The 25,004-nt window shown below is 51.6% G+C and overlaps 1 protein-coding gene across 1 annotated transcript in view; it reads left to right on the plus strand.

The window, feature by feature from the left end:
* Positions 1-7,508, plus strand: part of LOC307200982 (uncharacterized protein) — a 56,853-nt gene extending 49,345 nt beyond the window's left edge. The window contains exon 6 of the mRNA XM_079950092.1: positions 7,358-7,508. The gene's annotated coding sequence lies outside the window, so the exon portion shown is untranslated. The remainder of the gene's footprint in view (positions 1-7,357) is intronic.
* Positions 7,509-25,004: the final 17,496 nt, after the last annotated feature.

The raw sequence follows: 25,004 nt of genomic DNA on the forward strand, positions 1-25,004 counted from the left end.
ACTGCCACATTCCTCAGCCTCCATGGGAGACTCAGTCCCTCTCTGCGTCTCTGTTCCTTTTTGGCCACCATCAAACGACTCCCATACTGATCCTAAGCTGAAGAGCTGCCCAGCCAGCTGATCTCCTCCCTCCAGAACCCACCGCTCTCAACTGACTCTCAACTGCCTCCCCCCCCAACATTCAAACTCCCTTTCAAAGCCTCCTCCAATCACCACTCTCCCCCAGAATTCCACTCTCTCTCTTCCCCCCTCCCTCCCTGCTTGACATTCCCTTGGGAATCTGAATACAATCACCTTAGTTACAGTATTATGCACAATATTGTTATAGATTGAGGGAGGATCCCACTAAACCCTAGAAATTAATAAATGGTGGGGTTTGGGATTATTTGGGATGTGAAGGGAGAAATACAAGCTGCAGAGGAATTCCTGGGCTATCCTTCGCAAAAGGACCTGGCCAAGCAAGGTTCTTTAAGAAATAATTGAAGGACAAGGAGAGCCTAACTGGAAATGCAAAAGAAGTCCTTTCCCCTTGCCCTGCGGTGTGAACAGAGACTGGGGATGTGAAGGGGAGCCAGGATAATGGTGTGTGGTGAGGAAAACTGAGGCTTTGAGCAAGGGGAGGAGGAGGGAGTCTGGAATCCAACTTGGGAAGGCTGGCTGCCCTGTTGTGGGGGACAAGTCCCTCTTGGATGGACTCTGCTGTAAGATCTGGACTCCCTCCATGCAAACTGAGGGTGTAAACAGGTGAATAAACTGTATTTCTTGAAGGTAAGACAGTCTCTGCCATGTCTCAGTTCTCCAAGGTGAGAGCCTGGAACCCCATGGACTCTTGCCATCGCTCAGTAGAGAGAGGGGAGGCACCTTTGGGAACAAAATTTTATAAGCCTGCTCTGACAAGTCATCCCGTTAGAAGGACTTGAGTTCCCGATTCCTGGTTCCTAGAGAATTGGGGGAAGTGTGCTGCAGGTTCTCCCCCCTGTTCTAAAAAGCAGGTGTCTTCCCCTGAATGATCCTGGGAATTGGAGTTTGTCAGGGGTTCTGGGAATTGTAGTTCTTCGAGCAGAAAGTTGCAATGACAATGATCATTTGGGAAATGTCATGTGCTTTAAATGCTCATTGGAACCACTTTACATCATAAGAACTGTAGAGGTGGGAGGGACCCCGAGGGTCATCTAGACCAACCCCCTGCAATGCATGACTCTCAGCTAAAGCATCCATGGCAGATGGCCAACCCACCTCTGCTCAAAAACCTCCAAGGAAAGGGAGTCTACCGCCTCCCGAGGGATTTCTCCCCACTGTCAAGCAGCTCTTGCTGTCAGAAAGTTCTTCCTGAAGTTGAGTCGGAACCTCCTTTCTTGTAACTTGAAACCATGGCTTCAGGTCCTGAGAGCTTCTGGAGCAGAAGAAAACAAGCTTCCTCCCTCCTCCCTGTGACGGCCCTTGAGATATTGACAGGTCTGCATGGAGTGGCTCTCATATCCATGTCTTGAGAGAGAGAGAGCAAAACGGTTTCTCTCCCCTTTCTCCAGCCCAGGCAGAATTGCAAGGGGTCAGTGCATCTGGCTGGTAAGAAGAGGGTCGGAGTTTGGAGCCCAGCCAGGGCTGGCTGTGGGCAGGATCCTGGCACTGTCGGGGGTTGGACTAGATGATCACTCTCAAATCTACCCTGCTATGATTCCATTAAGCAGCTAAAGGAACGGGCAGAGGAGCAAGATGCAGAACAAGGGGAGGCACAACCACACACCCCAACAGCACCCTCTGGCCTAACCCACGGGGGCCTCATCCCAGCACACTTTGAAACCCCCCCCCCCATTTTATTGTTCTTAATTGAGCTGCTGACAACCCAGCAGCCTGGCCCCTGTTTGCCAGCTGATGTCACAAAGTTCTGATTTGCATGCAAGCATTATGGTGGCCTGCAAGAGGGATGGCTGTCAGATGATGGTGAGGGACTTACAAGTGTGCCCATCAGCGATCATGAGAAGGAACGGTGAAGGTAGGAGGAGCTCCGAAGCCCAGAGGAGATGAGTTGGCAGTTTTAAAATGGATCTGAATGCATCTGAACAGAATCAGAATGTTCTGCAAAAGGAGGAGTTATGCAGATGGGCTCAGTTTGACCCCAACCATCTTTTCTTGGCAGTTTTAAAATGGCGTTAAATGTTTTTGCACAGTCACTGGTAGGGCTGCACTTGAAAGAAATTGAGAGATTATCTGGTGTGGGGAGTGCTCAGAGAGCCCTGCCAGGAACAAACTAGATATGAAGTTGAATGCAACAAGTAGCTTCTTAAAATGCAAGGAGGAGAGGGCTGATTGTTATCAGGATCACAGCAGACTGGAAGGACGTCTCCCCTGTTTCAGTCACAAGGGAAATTCCTCCCTTGAAACTACTATTGACATTGGGATTGGAAAGCCACCAGCGGTGCCCAAGGGAGCTTCCCTCTCATTGAAAGGGTTAAGGTGCTCTCACCCACCACCCAGCTGCTATTTGTGGTTTTGCAAAAATGGCGCCTGTAAAATGCAAAAACAAATTCAATGTCACTTCTAATTTTGGCCTCACTGAAAAAATCTAAACACAGTTTGAGTGAGGCATCTAATCATAAGCCTGCATTTTTATTGAGGCTTGATCAGGGCCTGTATCTTAAAATGAGCTTAAAGATCTTCAAATGTTTCATGCCAGGCAGAAGAGCAGCTGCCTAAGAACCTTGGCAAAATGTTTTTCCTCCTAGACAAGGGGCCCCCCTGATTTATAGCAGAAAACAATTCTCAAAGTCGTAAAAAGGGAATTACAGGCTGACAGCCAAGGTTACACTGACCCTACATATTACAGAAGATAAAAAAGGAGATAAACATAATTAAGAGTGGGTAAATAGTAAAATAAAACCATGTGCCTCCCATTAAACTTGAGCCATATTTTCCTAAGGTTCAAAGGTCAAGAGCAGTGAAAAAGGCAACTGGCTTGGCTGGAGAAGATAGGTTTTCTTTCTTTCTATTTTTGAGGCTGGAAACTGTTCCTTACTTTGAAAAGGTTTATTCTTCTAAAAAGCTATCTATGTTATGTATTAAAAATATATTGGCTTAAATGTAATTATGCAAAGGAATTAGAAGCTAAGAAATGTTAAATCCTTATGCTAGATTCTTATTTCATATAGTTGGAAAAGATCACAGGGGCCATCAGCCACCAGCCTAGCCCCCCCTGCCAAGCAGGAAACATCATTAGAGCACACATATGGTTGTCAGGCCTTTGTTTAAAAGACCTCCAAGAGAAGGAGATCTTTCAATGATGATCCTTGACATCTGTTTAAGATAAAAATTTAAGATTAACCATCTGTTTTGGAGGGCAATAGGGCGAGGTGAGCTGGTAATTAAGGTTCCTTGTTGAGACACATGTAAGATATATTACTACTTATTTGTCATTAATAGATAGAAGAATATATAGCTTTTTGTTTCCCATAAAAGGACAGAAGGAAATGGGTGTATCTTTTGTGATTGGTTCTAGCAAACAGCCAATAGGAATTTCAACCAGGCTGATTGGACAGAGGCAGCCACAGGAGGAGCAAGGGGGCTGGATTAAGGAAATATAAGTGCTGGCCAGAATGGCAGGAGGCCAGGCCAGAGCTTGGTAACCATATACCACTGTGCCTCATATTTATTTGTCTGACAAATAAATTATTATTTTAATTTCTCTATTGCTGCGTTGAATATTTCATTCCAGCTAAGCGTTAACCACAAGCAGGGTGCTACATGAGTTCTGTGGTACCAAAAATAGCTGGGGGGGGGGGCGTGACAGAAGAGAAAAAAGTGAGGCCTTCAGCCGCCTTGCTCATTTTGCTCGGTGTGTACAAAGCCAATGCGCAGATGGGAAACCTCTTTTGGATTTTCAAAGTCCAGCAAATCTTAAAAGACGGCGCACTGCCATTAGCAAGGTCACAGTTGGGTCTCGGCCAACAAGAAAAAGAGGAGCAACATGACTGGTTAATCAAATGTGCACTATTGGCCCCTCTAGGCCTCCTATACTTCCTTGTAAGGGGGTAAAAAAGCTTTTTGTCTTCTGGGTTGGTGGTTGGAGGCGCCAGAACCAAATCCAGCCCACCGGGAGGTGCCTTGTTCACCCACACCAGAGGCAAGAGATGCAGACAAAGGGGCCACACCTTGTTCGGTGCATGGTCTATGCCGGCTGGGCTCTGCAGGATTTCAGGCCCAGCATCTCCCAGCCCTATCTGGATTGAATCTGGGCCCTTCTGTCTCCAAAGGAGATGCTCTACCAAGGAGCCACTTGTTAAAGGAGGACCATAGTTGTTATGTTCCCTGTGAGGCGGTGGCGTAAGGCATGCCTCTGCCCAATGGCTGCAGTTCCCCCGAAACGTAGGAACCGTTGCCTTCACAATAGAGCTTGTCAAATCAGAGGTGTGTGTGTGTGTGTGTAGTTGTTACGAGGCTTCCCCCTAAGTACATTCGCACCCTTGACATTATGGCAATACTGCAAATGCTGCTTAGAACACAGTAGGATAAAACCGCAAGGTGGTTTTTGTTTTTGTTTCAAGTGGAGGAATCTGACTTAAAAGAATCTTGGGGAAACTGCTGCTGCCCCAGCCTCCCTTGAGAAAAGAACAGGTAAGAGGAAGGAAAGATTTGAAAAGACAAATTTCTAGTTCCAGTGGGGAAATATGGTAAATTTGGAGCTGCAGCTGGTCGTGGGTCACGCACTTTGGGATGTTTTTGGAGCACCACCACCTGGCAGGCACATTTTGAAACAGCCTGCCTTGCTCTAATCTTAAATTTCTTAAATAAAAAAAATTGAAAAGACAAATTTCTAATCCCCATATGGTATATTTAGAGCTGCAGCTGATCGTGGGACAAGGCAAAGTGGGCCATGTTTGCTGCATTGCAAGATTGCAGAGTCCCCTCCCCACACGAGACAGTCTCTGCCTCTCTCTCTGTGCCATCTCTAGGATTCATGGAATCAGATGGTGGGCCTTGGGTTCCTCATCCCAGCTGTCAACTGGCTGGCCATGCTTCTCCAAAGGGTGGCAGGTAGCAGTTTCTCCCAGCCTGGCCTAGATAGACCAAGGATGGAGCCACCCAGGGGCCTTTGTAGGAGCTCTGATCTGATCCCCAGGTGAGCTGCTGCCAGCCAGGCCAGAGGAAGGCAGTCTGGAGCTCCCGGGACCCGGGATCTGGCTCCTGAGGCAGCTGTCTATGCAGCCCAGTGGGTGAGGTCTTCTGCCAGGCAAAGGGCCAGCCGCTTTCCTGCATATTCACCTCTGGCGACTGAACATTTCGTGGCAGAGCTTCAATCTGTCTCTCTGTGTGCCTGTTTTGGGTTAGCACAGTGGGAGTGCAAGTGCTTCTTGCATCCTTAGACTCATAGAATCACAGAGCAGGACGGGACCTTGAGGATCATCTAGTCCAAACCCCTGCAGGAAGATGCAGCTGTCCCAGATGGGAATTGAACCTGCAAGCTGGGCCTTCTCATCCCCACACCTGAAGCCAAGCAGGGAGTTGAATCAAGGCCCTTCTGGGTGCCCGGATGGTGCTCTGCCACTGAGCTATAGCCCCTCCCAAACAGAAACACAGGAAGGGGACTTAGACCTTAGATTGCTCCATTTACCTCAGAGTGACGGGGGCAACCCAGGAAGATGGGTGGGGTATAAATAACTACTACTACTACTACTAGTGCAGTGGTACCTTGGGTTAAGGACTTATTTCATTCTGGAGGTCCATTCTTAACCTGAAACTGTTCTTAACCTGAGGTACCACTTAGCTAAAGTGGTACCTCAGGTTAAGAACATTTTCAGTGGCCTCCCGCTGCTGCCGCGCCGCCACAATGCAATTTCTGTTCTGTTCTCATCCTGAAGCAAAATTCTAAACCCGAGATACTATTTCTGGGTTAGTGGAGTCTGTAACCTGAAGCGCATGTTCTAAAAAGCAGATGTCCCCCCCCCCAATGATCCTGGGAACTGTAGTGTGTTAGGCGCTCTGGGAACAGCTCCCATTAGCAGAGATCCGTGGAGTCCTAGGAACTCAGCCATGAGGAGGAACCAGGAAGGTAGGAGGAGCTCAGATGCCAGGTTCTTGAGTTGGGGAGGGATCCCGTGCCTTGGAAATGGAAATGCCTTCAAGGGGGACGCCTGGGAGATGGGGTTTGGTCCTGATGAAGCTGTAACAGAAGACCCAACGGGTTATCCCACATATTGGAGGACAGGAAGGGATTCCCCTCAGATCAGATTGGCTCAGGCATATCTGAGAGGAGCCAGCAGATGTAGTAATGGCTAGATTGGGGACTGGGAGCAGCTGGCAGGACCACAGAACACTGGTCCTAAAGGATCTACGGTGGCTCCCAGTACATTTGTGAGCACAATTTACAGTGTGGGTCCTGTATACCTGAAGAAGGGTTGCCACCTGGTTCTTTAAAAACAGAGTTTTAAAATTCCATCCTTGACAAACTTAAAAGGATAGGAATCAGGCTGCAAAACCTTCTTTTGAGCAAGTCCAGCCATGAAGCTAGCTGCCTTCCCTCCCTTTGCCCCACTTAAGAAAGAATCAGGCATCAACAACATGGGAACTTTAAAAATAAGCTTTACTTACTTTATAATCTTGCATTGGTTCACATCAATAGTGGCATTAAAAATTGTGCAGGCAAAATAGTGTTATACATTTGCAGGAGACCCCCCCCCCCTCAAACCCCAGAAATACACAAAAGGTAGAATTTTGATAAATTGGGATATCAATGAAAGTACAGGCTGCACATCTGTGCCAGACAAGGAATTCCTGGGCTGACTTTTGAAAACCAGGCTGGGGGGTCTAGCAAAGAGCAAATCTGTTAACACACCTGAGATTGCTGGGCACATGACCCAAGGGGAAGTGGGAATGAGCCCTAAAGGTATGGTGGGTACACAGCCTATAGTTTCAAGGGAAAGGTCTCTAGAGGGCTTTGGCTCACATACTGTATCCCGCTTCCTCCACAGGGCCAGGCTCCAGGGTTGAGGCTCCAGCTCCAGCTCCCGGGATGAGGCGAGAGAACATCCCAGCGGTTCCCAGCTGACGTCCCTCGCACCTCTTCCCCACTGCCCCTTCTCTGTGCAGACATGGCTCCTTCCCGGCCCTGTTTGGCGCAGAAGCAGCAGCAGCCAAAGTTTCCTCCCTTTAAAACAGCTTCTCGGGTTATTTCTGAGAGGGAGGGGACTTTGGCTGCTGCTTCTGTGCTAGGCTGGTTGGATGCCCGAATGGAGGAGAAGTGGGGAGGCCTGATAAGATCAGGTAGGAGGAAATGTCCCTTCCCAGGTCCCCCCCCCTACTGCCCCAGACTGGGCTAGCATGGCTGGGAGCTAGGAGCCTGTTGATGTCTCCGTTTTCTTTGCAGGGAGGGAGCCTTTCACCAACATATACTTTGTTCTGGTCAAATCTCTGGAGAGATGTGACGACCCTCAGGTACTGGGGCAGAGGGAACAAAGGGGTCCTTCCATAGTTTTTGGCCCACCAGAGGCCCATTCTCATGTGATGTCCTGCTTCCTCCACAGGGCCACACCTCCAGGGATGAGGCTCCAGTGCCAGGATTATTAACAAGAGACCATCATGGCGGTTCCCGGCCCCTGACCCTTGCCTGCCTCCCCCTCCGTCCGTTCTCTGTGCAGCCATGGCTCCTTCCTGGTCCTACTTGGCGCAGAAGCAGCAGCCAAGGTTTCCACCCATCTAAAGCACCTCCAGAGTTATTCCGGAGCCGGGGACGACTTTCGCTGCTGCCTCTGTGTCAGGCCGGCCGGGACGGATCCCAGACGCCTGTACGGAGGAGTTCAGGGTGGGGCAGCTAATAAGATCAGGTAGGAGGAAATGCCCCCCTCCCAGGTCCCCCCCTGCTGCCCCATACAGGGGTTAGCATGGCTGGGAGCCAGGCGCCTTCTGATGTCTCTGTTTGTTTTGCAGCCAGGAGAAGGTTCAGCCTGGGAGCCACTGCATCCCGGGAGGGACTGGAGCCCAGACAAAGGCCTCTCACCCCAGAGGTACTGGGACAGGGGAGGCAAAATGTGGAAAGGCTCAGAGTTCAGGTAGGGGGAAATGCCAATTGAGTGCTGGAGTGGGGGGGGGGAACAGGCCTGTCTCGCCCCAGCCCCTCGCCCCCCTCCTTCCATGCCAGGTAGGAGCAGCAATCGTTGGCAGCCAATGGGGACGTGGGCATGGGCAGAGAGCCAGGCCTCCACAGAGCCAGGCCTCCAGGGATGAGGCCCCAGCTCCAGCTCCCGGGATGAAGGGCGAGAGAACATCCCGGCGGTTCCTGGCTGGCAACCCTGGCATCTCTTCCCCACTGCCCCTTCTCCGTGCGGACATGGCTCCTTCCCGGCCCTACTTGGCGCAGAAAGAGGAGCCAAGGTTTCCACCCATCAAAAACACTTCCCGAGTTATTCCAGAGCCGGGGGGAGACTTTGCCTTCTGCCTCTGTCTCTCTCCAGCCCCTCGCCCCTTCCTTCTATGCCAGTGGTCTGGCCATTATGTGCCCAGGCAGGAGCAGCGATCGTTGGCAGCCATTGGTGACGTGGGCATGGGCAGCATGGCAGTGGTGCTTGTTCTGTCCCCCTCCTTCCCTGGATCAGCTGGCCAGACACCCTCACCAGCACTCAGGTTGTTCCTACGGAAGTTTGGGGGCTGCTCCCCCCGGGGGCCCTATGTCTCCACCGCAGGAGGGCCCTGCCTCCACTGGCTTGCCTGCCCATGGGCTGCTGCCAGTCTGCTCTGTGCCAAACAGGAGAAGGAGAGATGTGGAAGAGTGAGGAAGGGAGGGAGCTGGGAAGGCAGACGGGGGGGGGGGCGGGGGGAGAAGATATTGAGGGCAATGTGCCCCTGAAGGAAATCATTGGGGACGGCCCACGGGACTCCTGTCCCCTAGAGAGTACAATGTCCTTGTTCATTTGCAGGGCTGTGGTTTGGGGAGACCGCAACCAGCCCAGCAGCAGCCCAGAGGTGCCGGGAAACCCACCCAAATCCGGAGGTATGTTGTGACCTTGTGTGGCAGGGGGAAGTGATTCCCAGCGCTCTTGCTAGCTGGAGGAGGAAGGTCTGATTTAGAGATCCCTATAGTTTTATGGAGAGGGTTTCTCTGTGGTCCACCTGACCAGGACAAGGAGTGGGGTCCTCTGCCAAGGCTGCGCTAGGGCAGTTTTAGGATGGCATGACTGGGGCGCTCACGCTGGGCACCACGCTGCAGAGGGGGCTAAAACTAAGCAGAAGAACAAGAGGGAGGGGTGCCAAATCGTAGGGTGGTACAGGCAGGGCCGTAGTTAGGGGGTGGTGAGGTGGGCCCCCAACAGGTGAGGGGTGGGGCACAAAATCGGCTCAAAAATATGTCCATAAATATGTCTAAATATATAGATGATAATAATAAATATTATCATCTATATATTTATCTGGAACTCCTCCAAGCAATCAGAATAACAGAGTTTGTTTCTTCCTTAGGCGAGATGCCCGCCAGAACGAGGGGGGAAAGGCTCCCACTTCAGGTAAGTGGAAATGCCAACTGAGTGCCCCATATTTTAGGAATGCTTTCTTCCTGTGTCCCCCCTCCCTCATGCGCCAGACTGGTGCTATCATCTGGGATCCAGGCGCTTGCTGATTCCTCTGTTTTCTCTGCAGGGAAGGAGCCTTTCCCCAACGTCTACTTCGTGCTGGCGAAATCCCTGGAGGGACGTGGTGAATATCAGGTACTGGGACAGCAGGAAGGGGTCCTTGTGGAACTTCTTTTGGGGGGTCATCAAAAATGGGGCAGTAGTTTTTCATCCGCCCCTGCCCCTTCTCATCAGATGCTTCCTGCTTCCTCCACAGGACCACGCCTCCAGGGATGAGGCTCCAGTGCCTGCTCCCGGGACGAAGAACAACAGACCATCACTGCGGTCCCCGGCCCCTGATCCTCGCCTGCCTCACCCTCCATCCGTTCCCCGTGCGGGCATGGCTCCTTCCTGGCCCTACTTGGCGCAGAAGTAGCAGCCAAGGTTTCGCCCCATCAAAAACACCTCAAGAGTTACTCCGGAGCCGGGGGAGACTTGGGCTGCTGCCTCTGTGCCAAGCCGGCCAGGACGGATCCCAGACACCTGTACGGAGCAGGTCAGGTTGGGGCAGCTGATAAGATCAGGTAGGAGGAAATGCCCCTTCCCAGGTCACCCCCCTCCTGCCCCAGACTGGGGGTAGCGTGGCTGGGAGCCAGGCGCCTGCTGATGTCTCCGTTTGTTTTGCAGCGAGGAGAAGGTTCAGCCTGGGAGCCACTGCATCACGGGAGGGACTGGAGCCCAGACAAAGGCCTCTCACCCCAGAGGTACTGGGACAGGGGGAAGGACAAAGACCCCCGCAGGGAGGCAAAGTGTGGAAAGTCTCAGAGTTCAGGTAGGGGGAAATGCCAATTGAGTGCTGGAGTGAGGGGGGGGGAGCAGACTTGTCTCTCCCCAGCCCCTCACCCCCCTCCTTCCAAGCTGGGGTCTGGCCATTATGTGCCCAGGCAGGAGCAGCGATCGTTGGTAGCCAGTGGTGACATGAGCATGGGCAGCATGGCAGGGGTGCTTGTTCTGTCCCCCTCCTTCCCTGAGTCAGCTGGCCAGACACCCTCGCCAGTGGGTCTACTTTGTTCTGGCCAAATCCCTGGAGAGACGTGAGGACCCTCAGGTACTGGGGCAGAAGGAAGGAAGGGGTCCTTTTGAAACATGTTTGGGGAGTCGTAGGAACACGGTCCCCTGTGGCTGTTGCCCAAGCCGCCCTTATAAAAAGAACAGGTAAGAGGAAGGAAAGATTTGCATGGGGCTGGGAGAACACCCTACAAGTTGAGTGTCAACAGAGAATGGGAGAACCTTCCTGCATGAGAGGAGAAAAGAGATGGTCTCGTCTGGAAGTGGATTCCTCCACAGGGCCACGCTTCAAGAGAATTGTCTCCATCGCCACTTCCCAAGCTGATGGAGAAGAGCCAAACTCTGTCATCTGTGGCATTCCAGTCTTGCATTTCTGGATTGACTCCCAAAATATGTGTGAGCAGGAAAGAGTGATAACATGCACCAGCTTCTTGATTAAGCACTTCTCTCAACATTTGAACTTTGATGTGAGTAAGCAGGTCTCAAGCTGACCTCTGGACCAAGGCTTAAGGCTGAAAATTCAGATTATTTTTTTTCATAGGGCCACACTTCCAGAGAATGGTCTTCGTCGCCACTTCCCAAGGTGATGGACAAGAGCCAAACTGAGTCTTCCATGACATTTCGGTCTTGCTTTTCTGGATTGTCAAGTCCTTGCATGTCGCTGGAGGAATCCATGCTACTCAGTGCCTTGCATGTCTTCTGGGACGTCCTGGTTGCTGTCTGAATGTGCCCTTCCCTGAAAGAGGAGAGTGGCATGAATGGCACATGTTAAAACTAAATAAAGAAATTAGATCAACTGGTTGCTTGTGATATGCCAATGATCACATAATATTTCATAATAAACAGTGTTAAAAAAAAAATAACGAGCTGTTTCCTTTCCTTCTCTGCCTTCTCTGGCTGCTACTGGGAGCTCTGCTTAAGAAGGCTGGAGCCAGCTGGTTCTCATTAGAGCCTTCTCCTCAGAGTCCTTGAAGCTGCAGGTGAAGTCACTCCCCCTTCTCCCCCTTCAGGCTGCTGTTCAGCAGGTGAAGCTGATTCCTGCCCCGTGACACTATCCCCCTCCCCAAGGTGCACCTCCACCTGCTGGGTGGGTGTCGGCTTTGGGGGAGCACAATGGTGGAAGTGATGGACAAATGGGGGGGGAGGGGGAACATCTTCCCATGCAAGGCATCTTCCCAGGAGGATTTTCCATGAAATTGGCCGTAGACCCCAAATCTATCATCTTCTTCTTTGGTGATCACTCGTAGCCGAGTAAGATTGTCTTCCATGAACACGGTCTTAACAGTGAGCCCATAAGTGACTGTGGAGGCCAATTCTGGGTGCACACATCCTTCCCAGGGGGGACATAGGTTTCTGGTGGGAGTTGATCATGGTGAGGGTTTGCCAAGCGTGCCTTCCTCTTAGCTTGTTTCTCCCTTTTGTCCTGAGTTCGAGTGTCTTCAAAGTCCATGACACCGTTGGTAAAGGCTGTTCTCCACTTGGAGCGTTCGCAGGGCAGCATTTCCCAATTGCTTACACAACATTTCTTTTAGATCTGCCTTGAGAGAGTCTTTAAACTTCTTTCGTTGACCACCAGCATTACATTTCTAAGTTGCTTGGGAAGATGATAATCAGGCATAGCCCAGGTCTGTAAAGCTGCTTTCCAGGTAACTGGAGAGAGTGGTGTGAGGCGTCTAGGCATTAGGAATACAAGCCAAGCCTGGCTCCGTGGCCCTCCTAAATTGAGGTTATTCTGTTCCTGGGCAGCTGGCAGAGCCCCTCTTCGCTGGCAATGGGACTGCCACATTCCTCAGCCTCCATGGGAGACTCAGTCCCTCTCTGCGTCTCTGTTCCTTTTTGGCCACCATCAAACGACTCCCATACTGATCCTAAGCTGAAGAGCTGCCCAGCCAGCTGATCTCCTCCCTCCAGAACCCACCGCTCTCAACTGACTCTCAACTGCCTCCCCCCCAACATTCAAACTCCCTTTCAAAGCCTCCTCCAATCACCACTCTCCCCCAGAATTCCACTCTCTCTCTTCCCCCCTCCCTCCCTGCTTGACATTCCCTTAGGAATCTGAATACAATCACCTTAGTTACAGTATTATGCACAATATTGTTATAGATTGAGGGAGGATCCCACTAAACCCTAGAAATTAATAAATGGTGGGGTTTGGGATTATTTGGGATGTGAAGGGAGAAATACAAGCTGCAGAGGACTTCCTGGGCTATCCTTCGCAAAAGGACCTGGCCAAGCAAGGTTCTTTAAGAAATAATTGAAGGACAAGGAGAGCCTAACTGGAAATGCAAAAGAAGTCCTTTCCCCTTGCCCTGCGGTGTGAACAGAGACTGGGGATGTGAAGGGGAGCCAGGATAATGGTGTGTGGTGAGGAAAACTGAGGCTTTGAGCAAGGGGAGGAATAGGAGGAGGAGGAGCAGAGTCTGGAATCCAACTTGGGAAGGCTGGCTGCCCTGTTGTGGGGGACAAGTCCCTCTTGGATGGACTCTGCTGTAAGATCTGGACTCCCTCCATGCAAACTGAGGGTGTAAACAGGTGAATAAACTGTATTTCTTGAAGGTAAGACAGTCTCCGCCATGTCTCAGTTCTCCAAAGGTGAGAGCCTGGAACCCCATGGACTCTTGCCATCGCTCAGTAGAGAGAGGGGTGGCACCTTTGGGAACAAAATTTTATAAGCCTGCTCTGACAAGTCATCCTGTTAGAAGGACTTGAGTTCCCGATTCCTGGTTCCTAGAGAATTGGGGGAAGTGTGCTGCAGGTTCTCCCCCCTGTTCTAAAAAGCAGGTGTCTTCCCCTGAACGATCCTGGGAATTGGAGTTTGTCAGGGGTTCTGGGAATTGTAGTTCTTCGAACAGAAAGTCACAATGACAATGATCATTTGGGAAATGTCATGTGCTTTAAATGCTCATTGGAACCACTTTACATCATAAGAACTGTAGAGGTGGGAGGGACCCCGAGGGTCATCTAGACCAACCCCCTGCAATGCATGACTCTCAGCTAAAGCATCCATGGCAGATGGCCATCCCACCTCTGCTCAAAAACCTCCAAGGAAAGGGAGTCTACCGCCTCCCGAGGGATTTCTCCCCACTGTCAAGCAGCTCTTGCTGTCAGAAAGTTCTTCCTGAAGTTGAGTCGGAACCTCCTTTCTTGTAACTTGAATCCATGGCTTCAGGTACTGAGAGCTTCTGGAGCAGGAGAAAACAAGCTTCCTCCCTCCTCCCTGTGATGGCCCTTGAGATATTGACAGGTCTGCATGGTGTGGCTCTCATATCCATGTCCTGAGAGAGAGAGAGAGCAAAACCTTTCTCTGTCCCCTTTCTCCACCCCAGGCAGAATTGCAAGGGGTCAGTGCATCTGGCTGGTAAGAAGAGGGTCGGAGTTTGGAGCCCAGCCAGGGCTGGCTGTGGGCAGGATCCTGGCACTGTCGGGGGTTGGACTAGATGATCACTCTCAAATCTACCCTGCTATGATTCCATTAAGCAGCTAAAGGAACGGGCAGAGGAGCAAGATGCAGAACAAGGGGAGGCACAACCACACACCCCAACAGCATCCTCTGGCCTAACCCACGGGGGCCTCATCCCAGCACACTTTGAAACCCCCCCCCCATTTTATTGTTCTTAATTGAGCTGCCTGACAACCCAGCAGCCTGGCCCCTGTTTGCCAGCTGATGTCACAAAGTTCTGATTTGCATGCAAGCATTATGGTGGCCTGCAAGAGGGATGGCTGTCAGATGATGGTGAGGGACTTACAAGTGTGCCCATCAGCGATCATGAGAAGGAACGGTGAAGGTAGGAGGAGCTCCGAAGCCCAGAGGAGATGAGTTGGCAGTTTTAAAATGGATCTGAATGCATCTGAACAGAATCAGAATCTTCTGCAAAAGGAGGAGTTATGCAGATGGGCTCAGTTTGACCCCAACCATCTTTTCTTGGCAGTTTTAAAATGGCGTTAAATGTTTTTGCACAGTCACTGGTAGGGCTGCACTTGAAAGAAATTGAGAGATTATCTGGTGTGGGGAGTGCTCAGAGAGCCCTGCCAGGAACAAACTAGATATGAAGCTGAATGCAACAAGTAGCTTTTTAAAATGCAAGGAGGAGAGGGCTGATTGTTATCAGGATCACAGCAGACTGGAAGGACGTCTCCCCTGTTTCAGTCACAAGGGAAATTCCTCCCTTGAAACTTCTATTGACATTGGGATTGGAAAGCCACCAGCGGTGCGCAAGGGAGCTTCCCTCTCATTGAAAGGGTTAAGCTGCTCTCACCCACCCACCCAGCTGCTATTTGTGGTTTTGCAAAAATGGCGCCTGTAAAATGCAAAAACAAATTCAATGTCACTTCTAATTTTGGCCTCACTGAAAAAATCTAAACACAGTTTGAGTTCTGTGGTACCAAAAACAGCAGCAATGGTGTTGAAACCATTAGGAAGGAAGATAATGCAAGCATGGTGCAATATACAAGTAGCATGATAATCAGAGAAATCCCTTTATCTGGTTGCTGCCATAGATATTTCATACTCCGCCACCAAGTCCGGAACAACATCCATCACCCCATTGTCTTTAAACTGACAAGAGGCTTCAGTTTTCCATTGGGATGAGGCCATTTGGGCCCTTTTTTGCAGAGCTTGGGATTTTGAGGGGTGGCGTTGGGGGAGAGAGAACTTGCAAAGGACAACAACCCCAGACCCCAGAGCTGAAGGACAAAGTTGTAGCACTGATTACCATTTACAAACTGTCTCACTGATACAAATGTTTTCACCAATAACAATATATGAATAACATAATGTATTACAGCACATTAAAACATCATACAGCTTTGCAAACATAAAGAGCGATTTGGCTTGAACCATATTTTTAAAAATGTACAAAAAAGGTTGTTCGGGGGGGGGGGGGAGCACGGAAGAGAAAAAAGTGAGGCCTCCAGCCGCCTTGCTCATTTTGCTCGGTGTGTACAAAGCCAATGCGCAGATGGGAAACCTCTTTTGGATTTTCAAAGTCCAGCAAATCTTAAAAGATGGCGCAGTGCCATTAGCAAGGTCACAGTTGGGTCTTGGCCAACAAGAAAAAGAGGAGCAACATGACTGGTTAATCAAATGTGCACTATTGGCCCCTCTAGGCCTCCTATACTTCCTTGTAAGGGGGTAAAAAAGCTTTTTGTCTTCTGTGTTGGTGGTTGGAGGCGCCAGAACCAAATCCAGCCCACCGGGAGGTGCCTTGTTCACCCACACCAGAGGCAAGAGATGCAGACAAAGGGGCCACACCTTGTTCGGTGCATGGTCTACGCCGGCTGGGCTCTGCAGGATTTCAGGCCCAGCATCTCCCAGCCCTATCTGGATTGAATCTGGGCCCTTCTGTCTCCAAAGGAGATGCTCTACCAAGGAGCCACTTGTTAAAGGAGGACCATAGTTGTTATGTTCCCTATGAGGCGGTGGCGTAAGGCATGCCTCTCCCCAATGGCTGGAGTTCCCCCGAAACGTAGGAACCGTTGCCTTCACAATAGAGCTTGTCAAATCAGAGGTGTGTGTTGTGTGTGTGTGTGTGTGTGTTTGTGTGTGTAGTTGTTACGAGGCTTCCCCCTAAGTACATTCACACCCTTGACATTATGGCAATACTGCAAATGCTGCTTAGAACACAGTAGGATAAAACCGCAAGGTGGTTTTTGTTTTTGTTTCAAGTGGAGGAATCTGACTTAAAAGAATCTTGGGGAAACTGCTGCTGCCCAAGCCTCCCTTGAGAAAAGAACAGGTAAGAGGAAGGAAAGATTTGAAAAGACAAATTTCTAGTTCCAATGGGGAAATATGGTAAATTTGGAGCTGCAGCTGGTCGTGGGTCACGCACTTTGGGATGTTTTTGGAGCACCACCACCTGGCAGGCACATTTTGAAAGAGCCTGCCTTGCTCTAATCTTAAATTTCTTAACTAAAAAAAATTGAAAAGACAAATTTCTAATCCCCATATGATATATTTAGAGCTGCAGCTGATTGTGGGACAAGGCAAAGTGGGACGTGTTTGCTGCATTGCAAGATTGCAGAGTCCCCTCTCCACACGAGACAGTCTCTGCCTCTCTCTCTGTGCCATCTCTAGGATTCATGGAATCAGATGGTGGGCCTTGGGTTCCTCATCCCAGCTGTCAACTGGCTGGCCATGGTTCTCCAAAGGGTGGCAGGTAGCAGTTGCTCCCAGCCTGGCCTAGATAGACCAAGGATGGAGCCACCCAGGGGCCTTTGTAGGAGCTCTGATCTGATCCCCAGGTGAGCTGCTGCCAGCCAGGCCAGAGGAAGGCAGTCTGGAGCTCCCGGGACCCGGGATCTGGCTCCTGAGGCAGCTGTCTATGCAGCCCAGTGGGTGAGGTCTTCTGCCAGGCAAAGGGCCAGCCGCTTTCCTGCATATTCACCTCTGGCGACTGAACATTTCGTGGCAGAGCTTCAATCTGTCTCTCTGTGTGCCTGTTTTGGGTTAGCACAGTGGGAGTGCAAGTGCTTCTTGCATCCTTAGACTCATAGAATCACAGAGCAGGACGGGACCTTGAGGATCATCTAGTCCAACCCCCTGCAGGAAGATGCAGCTGTCCCAGATGGGAATTGAACCTGCAAGCTGGGCTTTCTCATCCCCACACCTGAAGCCAAGCAGGGAGTTGAATCAAGGCCCTTCTGGGTGCCCAGAAGATGCTCTGCCACTGAGCTATAGCCCCTCCCAAACAGAAACACAGGAAAGGGACTTAGACCTTAGATTGCTCCATCTACCTCAGAGTGACGGGGGCAACCCAGGAAGATGGGCGGGGTATAAATAACTACTACTACTACTACTAGTAGTAGTAGTAGTAGTAGTGCAGTGGTACCTTGGGTTAAGGACTTATTTCGTTCTGGAGGTCCATTCTTAACCTGAAACTGTTCTTAACCTGAGGTACCACTTAGCTAAAGTGGTACCTCAGGTTAAGAACAGTTTCAGGGGCCTCCCGCTGCTGCCGCGCCGCCACCATGCAATTTCTGTTCTGTTCTCATCCTGAAGCAAAATTCTAAACCCGAGATACTATTTCTGGGTTAGTGGAGTCTGTAACCTGAAGCGCATGTTCTAAAAAGCAGATGTCTTCCCTCCCCAATGATCCTGGGAACTGTAGTGTGTTAGGCGCTCTGGGAACAGCTCCCATTAGCAGAGATCTGTGGAGTCCTAGGAACTGAGTCATGAGGAGGAACCAGGAAGGTCGGAGGAGCTCAGATGCCAGGTTCTTGAGTTGGGGAGGGATCCCGTGCCTTGGAAATGGAAATGCCTTCAAGGGGGACGCTTGGGAGATGGGGTTTGGTCCTGATGAAGCTGTAACAGAAGACCCAACGGGTTATCCCACATATTGGAGGACAGGAAGGGATTCCCCTCAGATCAGATTGGCTCAGGCATATCTGAGAGGAGCCAGCAGATGTAGTAACGGCTAGATTGGGGACTGGGAGCAGCTGGCAGGACCACAGAACACTGGTCCTAAAGGATCTACGGTGGCTCCCAGTACATTTGTGAGCACAATTCACAGTGTGGGTCCTGTATACCTGAAGAAGGGTTGCCACCTGGTTCTTTAAAAACAGAGTTTTAAAATTCCATCCTTGACAAACTTAAAAGGATAGGAATCAGGCTGCAAAACCTTCTTTTGCGCAAGTCCAGCCATGAAGCTAGCTGCCTTCCCTCCCTTTGCCCCACTTAAGAAAGAATCAGGCATCAACAACATGGGAACTTTAAAAATAAGCTTTACTTACTTTATAATCATGCATCGGTTCACATCAATAGTGGCATTAAAACAGTGCAGGCAAAATAGTGTTATACATTTGCAGAAGAGCCCGCCCCAAACCCCAGAAATACACAAAAGGTAGAATTTTGATAAATTGGGATATCAATGAAAGTACAGGCTGCCAGACAAGGAATTCCTGGGCTGACTTTTGCAAACCAGGCTGGGGGGGTCTAGCAAAGAGCAAATCTGTTAACACACCTGAGATTGCTGGGCACACGACCCAAGGGGAAGTGGGAATGAGCCCTAAAGGTATGGTGGGTACACAGCCTATCGTTTCAAGGGAAAGGTCTCTAGCGGGCTTTGGCTCACATACTGTATCCTGCTTCCTCCACAGGCCCAGGCTCCAGGGTTGAGGCTCCAGCTCCAGCTCCCGGGATGAAGGGCGAGAGAACATCCCAGCGGTTCCCAGCAGACATCCCTTGCTCCTCTTCCCCACTGCCCCTTCTCGGTGGGGCATGGCTCCTTCCCGGCCCTGTTTGGCGCAGAAGCAGCAGCAGCCAAAGTTTCCTCCCTTTAAAACAGCTTCTCGGGTTATTTCTGAGAGGGAGGAGACTTTGGCTGCAGCTTCTGTGCTAGGCCGGTCGGATGCCCGTACGGAGGAGAAGTGGGGAGCCCTGATAAGATCAGGTAGGAGGAAATGCCACTTCCCAGGTCCCCCACCCTACTGCCCCAGACTGGGGCTAGCGTGGCTGGAAGCTAGGAGCCTGCTGATGTCTCCGTTTTCTTTGCAGGGAGAGAGCCTTTCCCCAAAATATACTTTGTTCTGGTCAAATCCCTGGAGAGATGTGACGACCCTCAGGTACTGGGGCAGAGGGAACAAAGGGGTCCTTCCATAGTTTTTGGCCCATCAGAGGCCCATTCTCATGTGATGTCCTGCTTCCTCCACAGGGCCACACCTCCAGGGATGAGGCTCCAGCGCCAGGATTATTAACAAGAGACCATCGTGGCGGTTCCCGGCCCCTGACCCTTGCCTGCCTCCCCCTCCGTCTGTTCTCCATGTGGGCATGGCTCCTTCACGGCCCTACTAGGCGCAGAAGCAGCAGCCAAGGTTTCCACCCATCTAAAGCACCTCCAGAGTTATTCCGGAGCCGGGGGAGACTTTCGCTGGTGCCTCTGTGCCAGGCCATCCGGGACGGATGCCAGACGCCTGTACGGAGGAGTTCAGGGTGGGGCAGCTAATAAGATCAGGTAGGAGGAAATGCCCCCCTCCCAGGCCCCCCCTCCTGCCCCATATAGGGGTTAGCGTGGCTGGGAGCCAGGCGCCTGCTGATGACTCTGTTTGTTTTGCAGCGAGGAGAAGGTTCAGCCTGGGAGCCACTGCATCACGGGAGGGACTGGAGCCCAGACAAAGGCCTCTCACCCCAGAGGTACTGGGACAGGGGGAAGGACAAAGACCCCCGCAGGGAGGCAAAGTGTGGAAAGGCTCAGAGTTCAGGTAGGGGGAAATGCCAATTGAGTGCTGGTGGGGGGGAGGAGCAGACCTGTCTCTCCCCAGCCCCTCACCCCCCTCCTTCCAAGCCAGGGGTCAGGCCATTATGTGCCCAGGCAGGAGCAGCAATCGTTGGCAGCCAATGGGGACGTGGGCATGGGCAGAGAGCCAGGCCTCCACAGAGCCAGGCCTCCAGGGATGAGGCCCCAGCTCCAGCTCCCGGGATGAAGGGTGAGAGAACATCCCGGCGGTTCCTGGCTGGCAACCCTGGCATCTCTTCCCCACTGCCCCTTCTCCATGCGGGCATGGCTCCTTCCCGGCCCTACTTGGCACAGAAAGAGGAGCCAAGGTTTCCACCCATCAAAAACACTTCCCGAGTTATTCCAGAGCCGGGGGAGACTTTGCCTTCTGCCTCTGTCTCTTTCCAGCCCCTCGCCCCCTCCTTCTATGCCAGTGGTCTGGCCATTATGTGCCCAGGCAGGAGCAGCGATCGTTGGCAGCCATTGGTGACGTGGGCATGGGCAGCCTGGCAGGGGTGCTTGTTCTGTCCCCCTCCATCCCTGGGTCAGCTGACCAGACACCCTCGCCAGCACTCAGGCTTTCCCTACAGAAGTTTGGGGGCTGCTCCCCCCGGGGGCCCTATGTCTCCACCGCAGGAGGGCCCTGCCTCCACTGGCTTGCCTGCCCATGGGCTGCTGCCAGTCTGCTCTGTGCCAAACAGGAGAAGGAGAGATGTGGAAGAGTGAGGAAGGGAGGGAGCTGGGAAGGCAGACTGGCAGGGGAGAAAATATTGAGGGTGATGTGCCCCTGAAGGAAATCATTGAGGACGGCCCATGGGACCCTGTCCCCTAAAGAGTACAATGTCCTTGTTCATTTGCAGGGCTGTGGTTTGGGGAGACCGCAACCAGCCCAGCAGCAGCCCAGAGGTGCCGGGAAACCCACCCAAATCCGGAGGCATGTTGTGATCTTGTGTGGCAGGGGAAGTGATTCCCAGCGCTCTTGCTAGCTGGAGGAGGAAGGTCTGATTTAGAGATCCCTATAGTTTTATGGAGAGGGTTTCTCTGTGGTCCACCTGGCCAGGACAAGGAGTGGGGTCTATATATTTATCTGGAACTCCTCCAAGCAATCAGAATAACAGAGTTTGTTTCTTCCTTGGGCGAGAGGCCCGCCAGAATGAGGGGGGAAAGGCTCCCACTTCAGGTAAGTGGAAATGCCAACTGAGTGCCCCATATTTTAGGAATGCTTCCTTCCCTTGTACCCCCTCCCTCATGCGCCAGACTGGTGCTATCATCTGGGATCCAGGCGCTTGCTGATTCCTCTGTTTTCTCTGCAGGGAAGGAGCCTTTCCCCAACGTCTACTTCGTGCTGGCGAAATCCCTGGAGGGACGTGGTGAATATCAGGTACTGGGACAGCAGGAAGGGGTCCTTGTGGAACTTCTTTTGGGGGGTCATCAAAAATGGGGCAGTAGTTTTTCATCCGCCCCTGCCCCTTCTCATCAGATGCTTCCTGCTTCCTCCACAGGACCACGCCTCCAGGGATGAGGCTCCAGTGCCTGCTCCTGGGACGAAGAGCAACAGACCATCACTGCGGTTCCCGGCCCCTGATCCTCGCCTGCCTCACCCTCCATCCGTTCCCCGTGCGGGCATGGCTCCTTCCCGGCCCTACTTGGCGCAGAAGTAGCAGCCAAGGTTTCGCCCCATCAAGAACACCTCCAGGGTTATTCCAGAGCCGGGGGAGACTTGGGCTGCTGCCTCTGTGCCAAGCCGGCCGGGACGGAGCCCAGACACCTGTACGGAGCAGGTCAGGTTGGGGCAGCTGATAAGATCAGGTAGGAGGAAATGCCCCTTCCCAGGTCCCCCCCCCTCCTGCCCCAGACTGGGGGTAGCGTGGCTGGGAGCCAGGCGCCTGCTGATGTCTCCGTTTGTTTTCCAGGGAGGAGAAGGTTCAGGCTGGGAGCCGCTGTATCACGGGAGGGACTGGAGCCCAGACAAAGGCCTCTCACCCCAGAGGTACTGGGACAGGGGGAAGGACAAAGACCCCACAGGGAGGCAAAGTGTGGAAAGGCTCAGAGTTCAGGTAGGGGGAAATGCCAATTGAGTGCTGGAGTGAGGGGGGGGGAGCAGACTTGTCTCTCCCCAGCCCCTCACACCCCTCCTTCCAAGCTGGGGTCTGGCCATTATGTGTCCAGGCAGGAGCAGCGATTGTTGGCAGCCATTGGTGACGTGGGCATGGGCAGCATGGCAGGGGTGCTTGTTCTGTTCCCCTCCTTCCCTGGGTCAGCTGGCCAGACTCCCTCGCCAGTGGGTCTACTTTGTTCTGGCCAAATCCCTGGAGAGACGTGAGGACCCTCAGGTACTGGGGCAGAAGGAAGAAAGGGGTCCTTTTGAAACATGTTTGAGGAGTCGTAGGAACACTGTCCCCTGTGGCTGTTGCCCAAGCCGCCCTTATAAAAAGAACAGGTAAGAGGAAGGAAAGATTTGCATGGGGCTGGGAGAACACCCTACAAGTTGAGTGTCAACAGAGAATGGAAGAACCTTCCTGCATGAGAGGAGAAAAGAGATGGTCTCGTCCGGAAGTGGATTCCTCCACAGGGCCACGCTTCAAGAGAATGGTCTCCATCGCCACTTCCCAAGCTGATGGAGAAGAGCCAAACTCTGTCATCTGTGGCATTCCAGTCTTGCATTTCGGGATTGACTCCCAAAATATGTGTGAGCAGGAAAGAGTGATAACATGCACCAGCTTCTTGATTAAGCACTTCTCTTAACATTTGAACTTTGATGTGAGTAAGCAGGTCTCAAGGTGACCTCTGGACCAAGGCTTAAGGCTGAAAATTCAGATTAATTTTTTTCATAGGGCCACACTTCCAGAGAATGGTCTTCGTCGCCACTTCCCAAGGTGATGGACAAGAGCCAAACTGAGTCTTCCATGACATTTCGGTCTTGCTTTTCTGGATTGTCAAGTCCTTGCATGTTGCTGGAGGAATCCATGCTATTCAGTGCCTTGCATGTCTTCTGGGATGTCCTGGTTGCTGTCTGAATGTGCCCTTCCCTGAAAGAGGAGAGCGGCATGAATGGCACATGTTAAAACTAAATAAAGAAATTAGATCAACTGGTTGCTTGCGATATGCCAATGATCACATAATATTTCATAATAAACAGTGTTAAAAATAAAAAAAATAACGAGCTGTTTCCTTTCCTTCTCTGGCTGCTACTGGGAGTTCTGCTTAAGAAGGCTGGAGCCAGCTGGTTCTCATTAGAGCTTTCTCCTCAGAGTCCTTGAAGCTGCAGGTGAAGTCACTCCCCCTTCTGCCCCTTCAGGCTGCTGTTCAGCAGGTGAAGCTGATTCCTGCCCCGTGACACTATCCCCCTCCCCAAGGTGCGCCTCCACCTGCTGGGTGGGTGTCGGCTTTGGGGGAGCACAATGGTGGAAGTGATGGACGAATGGGGGGGGGAGGGGGAACATCTTCCCATGCAAGGCATCTTCCCAGGAGGATTTTCCATGAAATTGGCCGTAGACCCCAAATCTATCATCTTCTTCTTTGGTGATCACTCGTAGCCGAGTAAGATTGTCTTCCATGAACACGGTCTTAACAGTGAGCCCATAAGTGACTGTGGAGGCCAATTCTGGGTGCACACATCCTTCCCAGTGGGGACATAGGTTTCTGGTGGGAGTTGATCATGGTGAGGGTTTGCCAAGCGTGCCTTCCTCTTAGCTTGTTTCTCCCTTTTGTCCTGAGTTCGAGTGTCTTCAAAGTCCATGACACCGCTGGTAAAGGCTGTTCTCCACTTGGAGCATTTGCAGGGCAGCATTTCCCAATTGCTTACACAACATTTCTTTTAGATCTGCCTTGAGAGAGTCTTTAAACTTCTTTCGTTGAGTACCAGCATTTCATTTCTAAGTTGCTTGGGGAGATGATAATCAGGCATAGCCCAGGTCTGTAAAGCTGCTTTCTAGGTGCTTGGGGAGAGTGGTGTGAGGCGTCTGGGCATTAGGAATACAAGCCAAGCCTGGCTCCGTGGCCCTCCTAAATTGAGGTTATTCTGTTCCTGGGCAGCTGGCAGAGCCCCTCTTCGCTGGCAATGGGACTGCCACATTCCCCGGCCTCCATGGGAGACTCAGTCCCTCTCTGCGTCTCTGTTCCTTTTTGGCCACCATCAAAGGACTCCCATACTGATCCTAAGCTGAATATCTGCCCAGCCCAGCTGATCTCCTCCCTCCAGAACCCACAGCTCTCAACTGACTCTCAACTGCCTCCCCCCCAACATTCAAACTCCCTTTCAAAGCCTCCTCCAATCACCACTCTCCCCCAGAATTCCACTCTCTCTCTTCCCCCCTCCCTCCCTGCTTGACATTCCCTTGGGAATCTGAATACAATCACCTTAATTACAGTATTATGCACAATATTGTTATAGATTGAGGGAGGATCCCACTAAACCCTAGAAATTAATAAATGGTGGGGTTTGGGATTATTTGGGATGTGAAGGGAGAAATACAAGCTGCAGAGGAATTCCTGGGCTATCCTTCGCAAAAGGACCTGGCCAAGCAAGGTTCTTTAAGAAATAATTGAAGGACAAGGAGAGCCTAACTAGACATGCAAAAGAAGTCCTTTCCCCTTGCCCTGCGGTGTGAACAGAGACTGGGGATGTGAAGGGGAGCCAGGATAATGGTGCGTGGTGAGGAAAACTGAGGCTTTGAGCAAGGGGAGGAGGAGGGAGTCTGGAATCCAACTTGGGAAGGCTGGCTGCCCTGTTGTGGGGGACAAGTCCCTCTTGGATGGACTCTGCTGTAAGATCTGGACTCCCTCCATGCAAACTGAGGGTGTAAACAGGTGAATACCTTCTTGAAGGTATGACAGTCTTCGCCATGTCTCAGTTCTCCATAGGTGAGAGCCTGGAACCCCATGGACTCTTGCCATTGCTCAGTAGAGAGAGGGGCGGCACCTTTGGGAACAAAATTTTATAAGCCTGCTCTGACAAGTCATCCTGTTAGAAGGACTTGAGTTCCCGATTCCTGGTTCCTAGAGAATTGGGGGAAGTGTGCTGCAGGTTCTACCCCCTGTTCTAAAAAGCAGGTGTCTTCCCCTGAACGATCCTGGGAATTGGAGTTTGTCAGGGGTTTTGGGAATTGTAGTTCTTCGAGCAGAAAGTCGCAATGACAATGATCATTTGGGAAATGTCATGTGCTTTAAATGCTCATTGGAACCACTTTACATCATA

This window comes from Podarcis cretensis, assembly GCF_951804945.1.
Source record: "Podarcis cretensis genome assembly, chromosome: 13".
NCBI lineage: Eukaryota > Metazoa > Chordata > Lepidosauria > Squamata > Lacertidae > Podarcis > Podarcis cretensis.